Source organism: Octodon degus, unplaced genomic scaffold, assembly GCF_000260255.1.
Source record: "Octodon degus isolate 3935 unplaced genomic scaffold, OctDeg1.0 scaffold00053, whole genome shotgun sequence".
In the NCBI taxonomy this organism is placed as follows: Eukaryota; Metazoa; Chordata; class Mammalia; order Rodentia; family Octodontidae; genus Octodon; species Octodon degus.
Window position 1 is genome coordinate 918334 of NW_004524629.1, and position 13213 is coordinate 931546.

Sequence of the window (13213 nt, forward strand, 5' to 3'; positions counted from 1 at the left end):
TTAATTGTTTAATTCTTAAGTTTAGTTTCTTTCCATTTTACCATATATAATCATACCTTTCAGGTTTTATTTCTTCTTTCAGGTTCTTACACTAGGGAGACAATATGATATTTACACATATGAGTCTGATTTATTTCACTTATGAGTACAGCCTCTAGTTGCATCTACTTACCTATAAAGGCTTTGAGTTTGCCCTTCTTTATAGATGAGTATGACTCCATTGTATAAAAATACCACATCCATTTCTCAGATGATGGACATTTTGGTTGTTCCCAAGATTTGGCTATGACAAATTGTTCTGCTATAAACGTGGGTGCACATATATCATTATGATATGATGTTTTCAGTTCTTTTGGGAAAATACCCAGAAAGAAAAGAGCTGAATTGAATGGGATTTCTAGTCCTAGCTTTTTGAGGAGTCTCCACACCAATTTCCATACTGGTTGTACCAGTCTACATTCCTACCAACAGTGGAGAAGGGTTCCTTTTTCTCCAAAACCTCTCCAGCATTTGCTATTAGTTGATTTCTTTATGATAATCATTATTTCTGGGGTGAGATGGTATCTCAATGTTGTTTAAATTTGCATTTCTCAATTGCTGTCTCAGTGTGCCCCAGGGGTGGGGAAGGCATCGCTGGCCCCAGGGATCGAACCCCCAGTCCTGGCAACTGCTTGCAGAAACTTTAATCTGAGATATTTGTCTGACCCTGGAAATATTTTTAAAAGAAGTCCCAGAAAGTTCCCAGGAGCAAAGCTTGAATTAGCCACATACTGGGTGCTGTCCTGAACCTCCTTCCATGAAGAGCTCTATAGCACAGTCAACTATAATCTTTGGTCACTTCATAGATTTTTGGGCTCTCCTCATTCATCCATATTTCTCATTTCTCATTTCTCCTCAATTCATCCATATTTTCAAATGCCAGTGCTGTGGAACATTTTTTCATGTATTTATTTGTCACTTGTATTTCTTCCTCTGGGAAGTGTGCATTCATCTCAAATGCCCATTTTTGGATCAGATCTTTTGGGGCCCTAATGTCTGTGTGATTATTGGTTAAGATTTTTTTTCCCAATTTGTAGGTTGTATTTTCACTCTATTGGTGATTTCTTTTGACATGCAAAAATTTCTCAATGAAATGAGATCCCAGTACTTCCGGTGCAGTTTCATTTTTCTTCATGAACTCTCTGCCTATCCCTATGTCTTCAAGATTTCCACCTTCTTTTTCTTCCCATAGATTTAGTGTTTCTGCTTTAATGTTTACCTCTTCATGCAATAGACCTGGGTCTAGTTTTAGTTTTCAGCATATGAAGAGCCAGTTTTTCCAGTTTTTTGTTAAACAGGCTATCTTTCTTCCAGTGAACAAGTTTGGCCCCTTTGCCAAGGTAAGATGGTTGAGTGTGTTTGTAGTTCTTTCTACATTTTCTAATTCATCCATATTTTCAAACATCCATAGATGGAAATTTTTTTCCTTTTTCTTTCTTTCTTTCTTTCTTTTTTTTTTTTTTTTTTTGTATTTTTTAGGGAAGAATCTACAGGGTGTTCAGGGTCTCACTACTAGATTGGACTCATAGTGATCTGCCTGTTTACAGACTCCTAAGAGCTGGGATTACAGGTGCCCACCACCACCCCCAGTCTCAATTGCTGTCTCAGTGTGCCCCGGGGGTGGGGTAGGCACTGCAGGCCCCAGGGATCGAACCCCCAGTCCTGGCAACTGCTTGTAGAAACTTTAATCTGAGCTATTTGGCTGACCCTTGAAATATTTTTAAAAGAAATCCCAGAAAGTTCCCAGAAGCAAAGCTTGAATTAGCCACATACTGGGTGCTGTCCTGAACCTCCTTCCATGAAGAGCTCTATAGCACAGTCAACTATAGTCTTTGGTCACTTCATAGATTTTTGGGCTCTCCTTATCACTCCTAGCTTGAACACTGATGGTCTTGTATCTCATTTGTGCATCTGTAGTTAGAGCTGCTATGGTTGAATCTGTATTGAATAAGTATACAATTCTCTTTTGCTTATCAATGGTGCAATAAATGTATTAGTATTTATATTACATCGGATGTAAGTACATAGAAATTATTATAAATTATAAGTAGAGATTACTTACAATATATAGGAAGATGGGCATAATTTATATGAAAAGATTATGCCTTATTTATTTATTTATTTATTTTTGTATTTAGGACAGGGTCCACAGGGGCTTACTACATAGATTGGACTCATAGTGATCCTCCTGTCTACAACATCCCAAGAGCTAGGATTACAGGCTTGTGCCACCACATCCAGTCTCAGTCCCTGTCTCAGCATGCCCTAGGGGCGGGGCCAGCATGGCAGACCAGGGATCAAACCCCGGCCCTGATCTGCCTAAACATACACTTTAATCTGCTGAGCTATTTGGCTGGCCCTGCCATTTTATAGAAGTAATGACTATCTTCAGGTGTTAGAATGTGAAGGCAGAGGGTGGTAGAGTTTATTCTTCACAGATACCAAAGGACAATTATACACTGTTGTCAACATCCTGATATTACCAATTCCTATTCAGTTATCATTGAGTTGATTTAGATTTTTTCCTCCTCCTAAAGTGAGATCTTTGTCTCCAGTTTCTCTGTGTCTATTTGCTTATTTGATCAGTTTCTCCATATGTAAATTATTCCTAGATACTGGCATCATGTATTTGCTCCTGGAATTGCTCTCCCCACATCAACATTGAACTGCTAGTCCTGCTTCCTTTCATTGATTCCCTCCTGATGTCCTCAGGGCTTGGATCCAAGCAGGTGGCCTCTGTCCTGCACAGGTACCTCTTCCCCTAACCTGAGCAAGAGCCCATACCAAGCCATCCCTGAGAGTGTCCTTCACATCCTCCCCAAGCTTTAACCCCCTTATACGGGACACACCATGCACAAAAGCTGTCCCTATCCTGTGCCATTCTTCCAGCTGACTTACTCATCTACTATCACTCTTTATAAAATCAGGGATAGTAAAATTTACATGGATTTAAATTCTGCAACTAAAAGTGTGATGAAGTATTTACAAGCCTCAGTGCAGCAAGTTCAATTTATGTCATTATCAGCATAATAACTCACTAAATTTTTAGTTTTCTCAGCTCAAATATTTTTCCCAACCATGGAAACTTTGAAGATAACACGAGATTCATGAGATTCAGGAACTAAAATAACAGCATCTGCTCTTCTCTTCTTCCCAAGACTATGGGGTGATTTATGAGCTTCCCAGATGATATCAGGAATTTAGAGAATGTGCTTCAAACCTGCTACATTTTAATGAAGTCATCGGTAGATTCTGTTTTTATTATTAAGCAAGCAATCAGACATTGAATGGCACAGTACTTGAGCAGCCAGCTCCGTGCCCAAGATTTACTTGAACATTTGGGAGAGCAAGATGGCCTTGGCACAATCATGAATACAGTCCCATTTGAATCAGCTCTGCTCTGTTCTCTGGCATTCGAGAAGCTGTGGGCTACTTGCACTGTGTGGCTGAAGCCACGGTCATGGCCCTTTTCTGACATCCACTCTTGGGTCCTGGTCTGATTCTACACTTTCCAGTTTTCACCAGATATACAGGACAGAGAAAAGAAGGTAAATTTTAGAGCCAATTAGATGGAGTTTTAAATCTGTTTAAGTCAATTGGAATCAAAATTATAGACTTGTTTTGCCAAATTTTTGTAAGGATTTGGGCCAGTATAAATATAATGAAGGAAAAACATACACAATTTTCTTCCTTCCTTCCTTCCTTCCCTCCTTCATTCATTCGTTCCTTCCTTCCTCCCTTCTTTCCTTCCAACTTTCCACATATGGTGCCTTGATCCCAGTACATGAAGGCACCCATCAATATTCCATTTCTGTCCTTTAAACTATGGTTTAGTTGAAACCATGATTTAATCTAAATAAACCAAAGCATTTAGAACTTTGAAAAACATTAGCAATGTGGTTTAAATGAAGCAAAACAAAACATTGTCAGGCAGGGCTTTTGCCACACAAAAGAATTAGCTAAAGTCACTTGTCTTTTTCTTTCATGCAGTGAGTTAAACTGTAAAGTTTTATGTAAGTGGGAAATAGAGCAGGAGAAAGAAACTGGCCCCTTCTGCAGCTGAGACAGCCTGTGTAGAAATGAGGGGCCAGAGAGGAGGATGACAGAGCAGGGAGATATGCTAGGGTGCTTCCCTTGGAAACTGGTCATATAAATAGAGTTCGTGCGCTTGTCTTCCTCTGCTTATTTAGGTCTTAGTGATGAAGACCCTCCACCACACAGGACACAATCCATCACCCTCAGGCAGACAAGTGCCTTGAAGTTCAGCTTCCAAACGGCTCTGCTTCCATGAGAGGAAGACACAGCATTGAGGCTGCCAGGGGGCACCCAGGACAAGGCCAAGTGACACAGAGCAGAGCCTCAGGATGCACTGCTAGCCTAGGCCACCACAGAGAAGATAAGACACGGAAGTCAGCAGGTGAAGAGAGCGGAGGAGGGCCTGAGCAAGCCTTTGTGAGCCACCCAGCGCGTCCCAGTCACTTTCCCTGAAGAATGGTCCATGAGTTCAGTAGCCTAAGACAGTAGGTTCAGAAGCAATTAGTCAAGCAACATCACGCTACGGACCAATTAATGTTGCAAGTCACACTCCAAATCTAATGCAAGACCAGAATAAACTGAAGAGGCTGTGTGTCCACATCTACCACCTTCAATACCACCTGCACCATATTAGGGAAAAGGCAAGCCAGGGCTGATGAGAGAGAATGTTTTTGTGCAGATATATTTTTTCATGAAAAAGATATTGGATTAGGTTTAAACTACATTAGCAATTTGACTATTCAGTTTCACTCTGCATAGAGAAAGGGAAGGGAAAAGTCTCAAAGTGAGACATGTCTAACTTATGGGCCTGGGCTTGGAAAGCTGATTATTATGTGATTTTTAATAATATTTTTCCTGTGTCAGTTGTGGAACATTAGAGTAAGGAGTACATAGGCAATAGTAGAACACTGCACTGGGGGAGCACAGGGTGACACTCCCTGCACCTCCTGTGCCTGCCACACACAGCTCACTCTGCCCTCCTCATTTTATGCTAAAATAAAAATAATTTAACACAGGGGAAATGTTGTTAATCTAGTATTGGTATTGCATAACTTATCAGTATCCCATGATGATTCCTTTTTATTCAGTGCAGCCCAAGTGAGCCGACAGGTTGAGTGTCCACCCTATAGACGGCCTATTCCTGCTCTCATTCAAATCTAATGCAAACCATGCATCGCCTGTGTACAGGATACATTTAGATCCAACTCAGTCCCAGTGACTTACACTGCAATAAACAGCTGAGAAATCAAGAACAAGGCCCCAATACAGCCAAGTTGTGCTCCAAGAGTGGTTATTACCATCCCATCTGTCACTGGTTCCTCTGCCATCTGTGAGTGTGCTACCAGAGACCAAGGATGGGAGGCTACAGTGGGCCAGGCACCCTCCTTTCCTTCTTTCTTTGATAATAGCAAATAAATTAACCTATTTACCAGTTTTGAAGGGGCTGATGTTAAGAGTGTTGAAATCCAGAAAATCAGAGAAAGTTTAAGGGAGGTTTTTCTTTCTGTAATCTAAGAAGAATTTCTGAAACTCTGGCTATGGTGGGACAATATTGGCCAGTTCCTTTCCATGTGTCACAGAATACGAAAACAGGGACAAGTCTATAGACCATATCTAAGCGCAGCTTTACTTTTTAAAGATCTTTGTGTTCCACTGAAATCTAAGACTTAGATCAAAGGTAGAAAAAAAAGAAAATTCAAACCAAAACATAAAAGAGAAATGTTTGGGTCTAAATGTTTACTTTGTACCACCTGGAACTGTATCATAAAATATCAGTGATTCAGCTTGTGAAGCCATGCTGCCAAAGCAATGTCTTTAAATGTGCTTGGAACATAATTTGTGTTTAATTTTAACAGAAACTGATTAGAAGTGTATATATTTTATTTACCAACAAGGCCAAATTGCTCACTACTGTGGGCTATGTTTCTGTCCAAGCTTGGTAGGTGCCAAAGTCTATATTAAAAAAGCCCTCATTCTAAAAACAAAATAGGAATTTTCCAACTGGCAGCTCTCCTTTTGCTTAATTAGATGGTATTAGGAAGAAAAATGTTGGCCATGCTATCTGGAAGAAAGTATTATTAGAGATGGCATTATATCCTAAAAACACTCAATATTCTGTGTTCCAATCTCAAATGTGCCATCTGGAGTAGTTACTTGGAAAGAATTACTGCAAATTGATAAGAATATTTACAAATGCCTCACTAATTCATTAACCAAGATAAAAACTCACTTTATGGAAAACAGCATTACAAGTGTGATTTGTGAATCATGATTTCACGGACAACCAAAATAGATGACAAAGGTCACAAAACACGCATCTCTCCTAGAATCATCCTCACATCTGTATCACTGAAAGTCCAGTAATTTCTCAGAGACCCATTTTTCTTTTTCCAAAATAGAGGTAGCAACTTTTTAATGAAAAATACAGATAGTGGGGCCGGGGAGATGGCTCAGTGGAATAAGCGCTTCCCTGGCAAGCGCAAGGACCTGAGTTCAATCCCCAGTTCCACCAAAAAAGAAAAGAAAAATACAGATAGTCTTTCTGAGATGAAGAAATGAATACTATGACACTAAGCCTTTGGTTCAGTCCTCAGCACTATAAAACAAATAAAATACAAAAACCAAACCAACCAAGCAAAAAACACTTGCTATCACAGTTGCGTACCTGTTAGAATGCCACAAATCAAAAACACTGGCAAGGAGAATGCTAGGGAGGATTAGAACAAAAGGAGCTTTGATTTATTGCTGGTGGAAATAAAAACAGCACAGTCACATGGAAGACAGTTTGGCAGTTTCTTTAAAAAACTGAATATACTCTTCTCATATGATCCAGTCACAATTCTTGGTATGCATGCTAAGGATTTGAAAACTTATGTCCACCCAAACCCTATATACAGATATTCATAGTAACTTTATTCATAATTGCCAAAACTTTGAAGCAAACCTCGGGGGACTTGGTAGCTCAGGGGGACCCTGTCTCAAAATTTTTTAAAAAATGGTAAGGGATGTATCTTAGTTGGATATTCCTTGGATTCAATCCCCATACCACACACACATACACATACATACATATTCAGCTTATTGTTATACAAAGAAGGACCTGATGGCTTATTTCCCAGATGAATATCTAAACTAAAAGCATAAGTCTTCACACTCTTAGGGTCAAATGAACAAAGGCTAAAATGCAAGTAAAATGTTGCATGTGCACAAATAGCCATATTAAAAATGTATCATTATGACACCTCAATAGCTGAACTGAAAGCATTCGTAGGACTGTTATACTTAGCATGGGTTTCTCATGGTGAGTTCAGAAATGTAAAAAACTTATAGAAAAGTGATGGATCAAAATATGGCATGAAAATTTATGACCTTATGGAAGCAAAGACTTACTATGCTTTCAGTTTAGACGTTTATCCTGGAACTCAGCCATCAGGACCTCCTTTGTATCCTGGAACTCAGCCTTAAGAATCTTCTTTGTATAGTAATAAACTGAGTGATGTCATCAACAGATTTGTTGCTCCCATCTCCCAAACTAAGTAGAATGTGACATTCAACAATTGGTGTACCGGTTTCCAATAGATGTTACATTTGCTGAGAGAGCACAAGTTGACCAGCCAAGGAACTGAATGCAGGAACAAAGCAAAATTTCCAAATGAAAATTTTCAATTTCAAAACAGAAATTTGTATGGTACAGCCTTTAGATTTCAGAAAGATATAGCATTTTCCCATATATGGCAAAGAAAGACAAACTGGTACTGCCAATGTCAATGTTGCATCATGATGGAGAAATATTGAAAGGGAAACCTTGACAAAAGGAAGCCTCAGAAGGAAACTCTCTACGACAAAATTAAAGGTGGAGTAGATAGATATCATTGATGAGTTGTGCAGCTACTGTGATGTCACTCAAAGCACAAAGCATAGGCTAATGGTTATGTTTTAATAGATCCTAAATATGTGTGACATAAGTAGTTTGATAGTTTACAAAGAATATAACATGCAACTTCCTCAGAGGACTGGGACTGGGGCACATAAGAGATTACTTAGAACAGAGGAAAAAAAAATGTTTCTTCCCAGGGAACTACACAAAAGTATTGTGCAGCACACTGAGGAGCTAACAGGGGAACAGGCAGGAGGCACAGCACGAAAAAGGCCTACTGCAACAATAAGAAAACTAGGGGCCGGGGAGATAGCTCAGTGGAATAAGTGCTTGCCTGGCAAGCACCAGGTCCTGAGTTCAATCCCTGGTAACATCACAAAATAAAAAAGAAAACAATAAGAAAACTTGATGTCAACTATGCCCTGCAAGAAAGGACAGGAAAACAACATATATGCTATCAGTGTATATGACACTTGTACATGGAACATGCCATTGTCACATGTGAGGATTGCCTTGGGTATGACAGTTGAAGTGAAGATTATTTCTGCAGTGGGCTTTTGTTTGTGTTTACTCTGTAGTTCACATAGTTTTTACTTCTGACGATATAGATATAGATATAGATATAGATATAGATATAGATGTATTCTTTTATTGAGAAGACAAGTGCATTTACAATATTCAACTGTTAGATTATATAATCTGCCTGAGACTTTTAAAAGCAGCAGTATACCAGAAATTATAATTTGTAAGGGGGAAAAGACATTCCAAATATGTTTCTGCTACAGAAAATACATTTGAACAATGACAGAAACACTTATGGCTCTGTAGTATTATACCTTTTCCTCTATTTCTACAGAAAAAAATCAAAGTCCATTTTCACCACAAAGACAGAAGGCTGATTTTGGAAGGGGACAAACAATGAGGTCAGGCTTCTGTTAGAAGGCAAGTATGTTTAAAAATAGAGCCTCATCAAGGTTCTGAATAAGAAATACACACTGCCAAGCAGTTCCTACTCACATCTGACATGAACTGCACACTCACTGGAAACTGAAAACTGCTCCAGCCCCTCAACCTAAGGACTCAGAGATTACAAAGCTTTTCAAGTCCAATAATGCTTTCTGAAATAAGATTGCTGAAAAAGGGACCTCTGTTACCAGTGCAAAGAATGTGTTGATAGAAATTCATGTATATAAAGGAGTTAAATGATACAGCTGCTCCTTACGCTAACAGAGGCTGTTATTGCTCTAAAAAGGGAGAACTATCTAGCTACTGCAACTTATATGGGTCAAAAACATGTGTAAGAGTCCTGCAGGGCACCTTGTATAAGTCAGTTCCAAAGAATATATATTTGACACCCTCAAGTGAGGATATTACCTTTTTTTGAAGAATGTCAGATACAATATTAGGTCTCTTGTTTCATGAACTATTGAGGTAGGAGTCTCCGTTTGTCCCATTTTCACAGATCACATCATAAAGTCAAATGCAAGTACCAAACACCACGGTAATCCATGAGACAGAACCATTACACTGTACACAGAGTCCTTCCTTCTGTAGACGAGCAAGATGGGGAGTTCTTTGTGCATTCCAAGACACAACTAAAAATAAAAGCACTTACCTATTTTGGAGACATGTTCATAAATAAATATCACAGATTTCACTTATATTTTATGTGTTAAGAAGCTATACAATTGCTAAAAAAATAGTGTAATCACTAGTCATAAAATAGCACTGTAGGTCCTGAAATGTTTCCACATCAACAACCAAAGCTGCCACCTCAGAAAAGAAAACATTTGCTGCTTCTTATTCTCTATCAATTGACAACAGAAGGAAGTAAAAAAGAAAACATGTTTTTAAGAACCCATAGCCAGTTTAATAATGGTGAACGTCAGCATGTGAACTCAGGTGTTTTCTCCACTAAAGCAAGGTCAAGAGCACTCGCGGGATGCACACATCACACATTCTGACTTCCGTGTTATTGAAAACATTGGAGAAGTCATTAAGCGAACAGCCCTAGAACAAGCTATAGGTTTAGTTTCTTTAACATGCTACATGTTTCACACATTACTGAAAGGTATTTTCATTTATAAAAAGGTAATAAACCTCTCAAGTTTAAAAATGAAAAATATAAAAGAAAAGCTACATCATGAAGGAAAAATTGACTGGATATGCATCATTTAATATTTTAAATAAAAGACTGTTCAAAGGAACTGGCTATGTAACAGGTGACTCTTGAGTCAAGCACGCTTTCTGTCCAATGCATACAGGTAATGAAACAACACAAACGGAGGTGCAGAGCGGACTTCTCCGAAGGGTGAGTGTCTCTGGACTGTGTCACTGACCAAAACTGCTTCATCAGATACAAAGTAAAATCTAGTAAAGGGTGACGCAGAATATCTAGTTCAGATTTTCACTTGGCTTTAAAATTTAAGTTTCGGAAGAACCACACAGTTTTATTTTAATCACATGTTTACAAAAAACCAAAAAGTGATTTGTAACAACAGAACAAGTTTTTCTGTGTTAAACACATCAAAATGACATAATCCCATCCAACTCATGCATCACTTTGAGAGACACAGTGCAACTGGAAGTACTTTTGCTATCATAGTGGATATTTCTAAAAGCCAATGTGTAGGGATGCTCTTGAATCTTAAAAAGAAGTAGCAGGCACCACAGTTTTCTAAGGATGGCTGTGTTTCACGCACTGCAGAAAGAGAAGAAAAACAGCCTTCAAGAGCTTCAATCCGCACTGTAACATAGATTTCACCTCCTTCAGTTTTTTTGCTGATTTCTCAGACCACATGATCAGAAGCCTATTTTCACTGGTTCTTTGCTAAGTGCTGTTGGTACTTTGTAGGCTATACATTTAAACTTCTGTAAAGAACATTGCAAGCTATTTCATGTAATTTAAGTTTGTGCTGAATATTCTTCAAAGGATTTTATAAATATAGGATTTTATAAATACAATATTTTAAATGAGTCCTCAAATTCACTTGTTGTTAGACCATATTGTTGCTTTCTCCAACTTTATCTACAAATGATCTAATTCCAGGTAGGTTTAGGAGGGATCCAAGGACTGGCACTCTTTTAATAAAGCCAACAACCACAGGAAAGAAGCCCCTGAACAAGAGAAAGAATCCATAAATTTCGAAAACCATGCCTATCAAAGGCCAACCAATAAGGACAACAAATGCACCTCCCAGGAAAAATGCTGTAGCTTTCATTTTATGTTTTTTGGAAGAAGAATCTGAATGTTCTTTCTAACCCAATTACAAAGGCCAAGCCAGCCACAAATAAAACATTTCCAATAGCCAGTAGTGTTTTGTCAAAAAACAGAATCATTCTAAAGAACAGGAAAAACACTCCAAATCCTGTTAATCCCATTCCAATTTTCTGAGTATCTGTTAAGGAGATCATAGCTGCAGCGGTGAGGCCAGCGGCCGCAGCACCTCAGAATGCCCAGGGTGGGAAGCTGAGCTGAAAGAAAGGAAGCCGGGAAGCAGCCCAGGAGAGAGCCACCACTGATGTTATCTTTTAAATTTTGTAAGCAAGTACATATCTGATGTTAAAAGGTTGTCTATCTTACGTACACAGCACATATTAAGAACTTAATGCTTTATTCATTGATACTGTATATTCTTGTTAACTGCACACTGTATAATAGAAAAATCTCCTGAAAAAAAAAAAAAAAACAGCGAGACCAGTGAGATGTCAAGCATGTCCTACCAGAAGGCCTGTAAAACACATGTGCTGTCAACGTAAGCCATATGTGTGTATGGAGCATGCTGTTACTATGTGTGCAGAGCGCCTTAAGTGTGACAAGTGAGGTAAAGATTTCTCGTGAAGCGCTATTGGCACTTTCATTGTGGTTCACATAAGAATTTATTTGTGATATTCTTTTTTAGACTTTGTACACCAAAAAACGTTATTGAAAATTTTGATGCTTTTTTATACACACTTAATATTAAAAATTAAATACTTTATTTTGTGATACTTCATCTGTAAAGTACTCATTGTTTAATATAATAAAACTCAGAATTAAAATTAATAATTCATCGATATAAATATTTTAAAGAATAAATGTAGGTCTAACAGACACGTGTTTCTGTACTTTTATGACAAAGTTAGCGTTATGCTTCGCATCGATCTCTGGCTAGATACAGTACCTCCTTTTCTTTTGCCCTGGTAGCAACTAGCTACTATTTCTCTTACGGACAACCTATTACACCCTAGTGCATGTTATCTGCGTGCAGCTGTTATTCCTTAGAGCAATAATGATAGCACTGGTCATACACTCTCATTGTTGGTAGCACTGCTGCTGGGGACTGAAGCCAAGGCTTTGCACATGCAAGGGCGGGGAGCTACCAGCAATCCCCACCTCCACCCCAGTCACTGTTTGGGAGGCTCAGTAGATGGCAAATACTGGCACCTAGGCTTTCATTCTTCTTCATAAATCTATAAAGCAAGTAACAATATCTCTGTCTTACAAAGAGCAAACTAGGGCTTAATACAGTGGCCTAAGCACACAGAGTTGGCAAGCAGTAATGCTGGGATTCAATAGGGCCTCAGCACAGCCCTAAAGCTCATTCTCTTAGCCACTACCCTTTTACTTGTCTTTCTTTTTTTTAACATGGTCTTGAAGTTCTTTAAAAGAAAGGTGGAAGAAACTCTATTTACTGAATAACTATACCACTTATGGCACAGGAGCAGCTATTATATCATTTGTCTGTTAGCTAAATTATACAGCCTGTATTTCACAATAGAGAAAAGCAAAATTCACCACAAATGTATTTTAAGGGAATTGACCATAATATAGCAATTGGCAAAAGATAACCAGAATAGATAAATATTTGCCACAAATCAATAAGGAAAATAACTGCCCTTATGGACCAAGAGATAGACACAGAATGCAACACAAGAGAAATCAAAATGACCAGTAATATATTAAATGATGTTTTGCCTTAATACATGAAAGGAAATAAAGACTAAGATAATGAGATGTTATTTCTCACTCATCAAGCTGACAAAGATTAAAATGATGGAAATCCCAGGGCTCTAATTAATATGAAGTTTTATATACCTGAAGATATTTTATAATGTCTATGTAACGTAGCTTTATTTTCTATCTCTGCATATATACTTAATATTCTGAAATAATATCCATTTATTCTCCTACAGTTTCTGTACATTAGCAGTGTGGGTGAGTGTCGGGCGCCCTCCCGTCCAGCAGGAAAGCACTCAACACGATTTGTGCAGCGGAAAGCT

The 13213-nt window shown here is 38.4% G+C and overlaps 1 pseudogene; it reads right to left on the minus strand.

Moving 5' to 3' along the window:
- Positions 1-10947: 10947 nt before the first annotated feature.
- Positions 10948-11365, minus strand: LOC101591920 (annotated as a pseudogene).
- Between the last annotated feature and the right edge of the window lie 1848 nt (positions 11366-13213).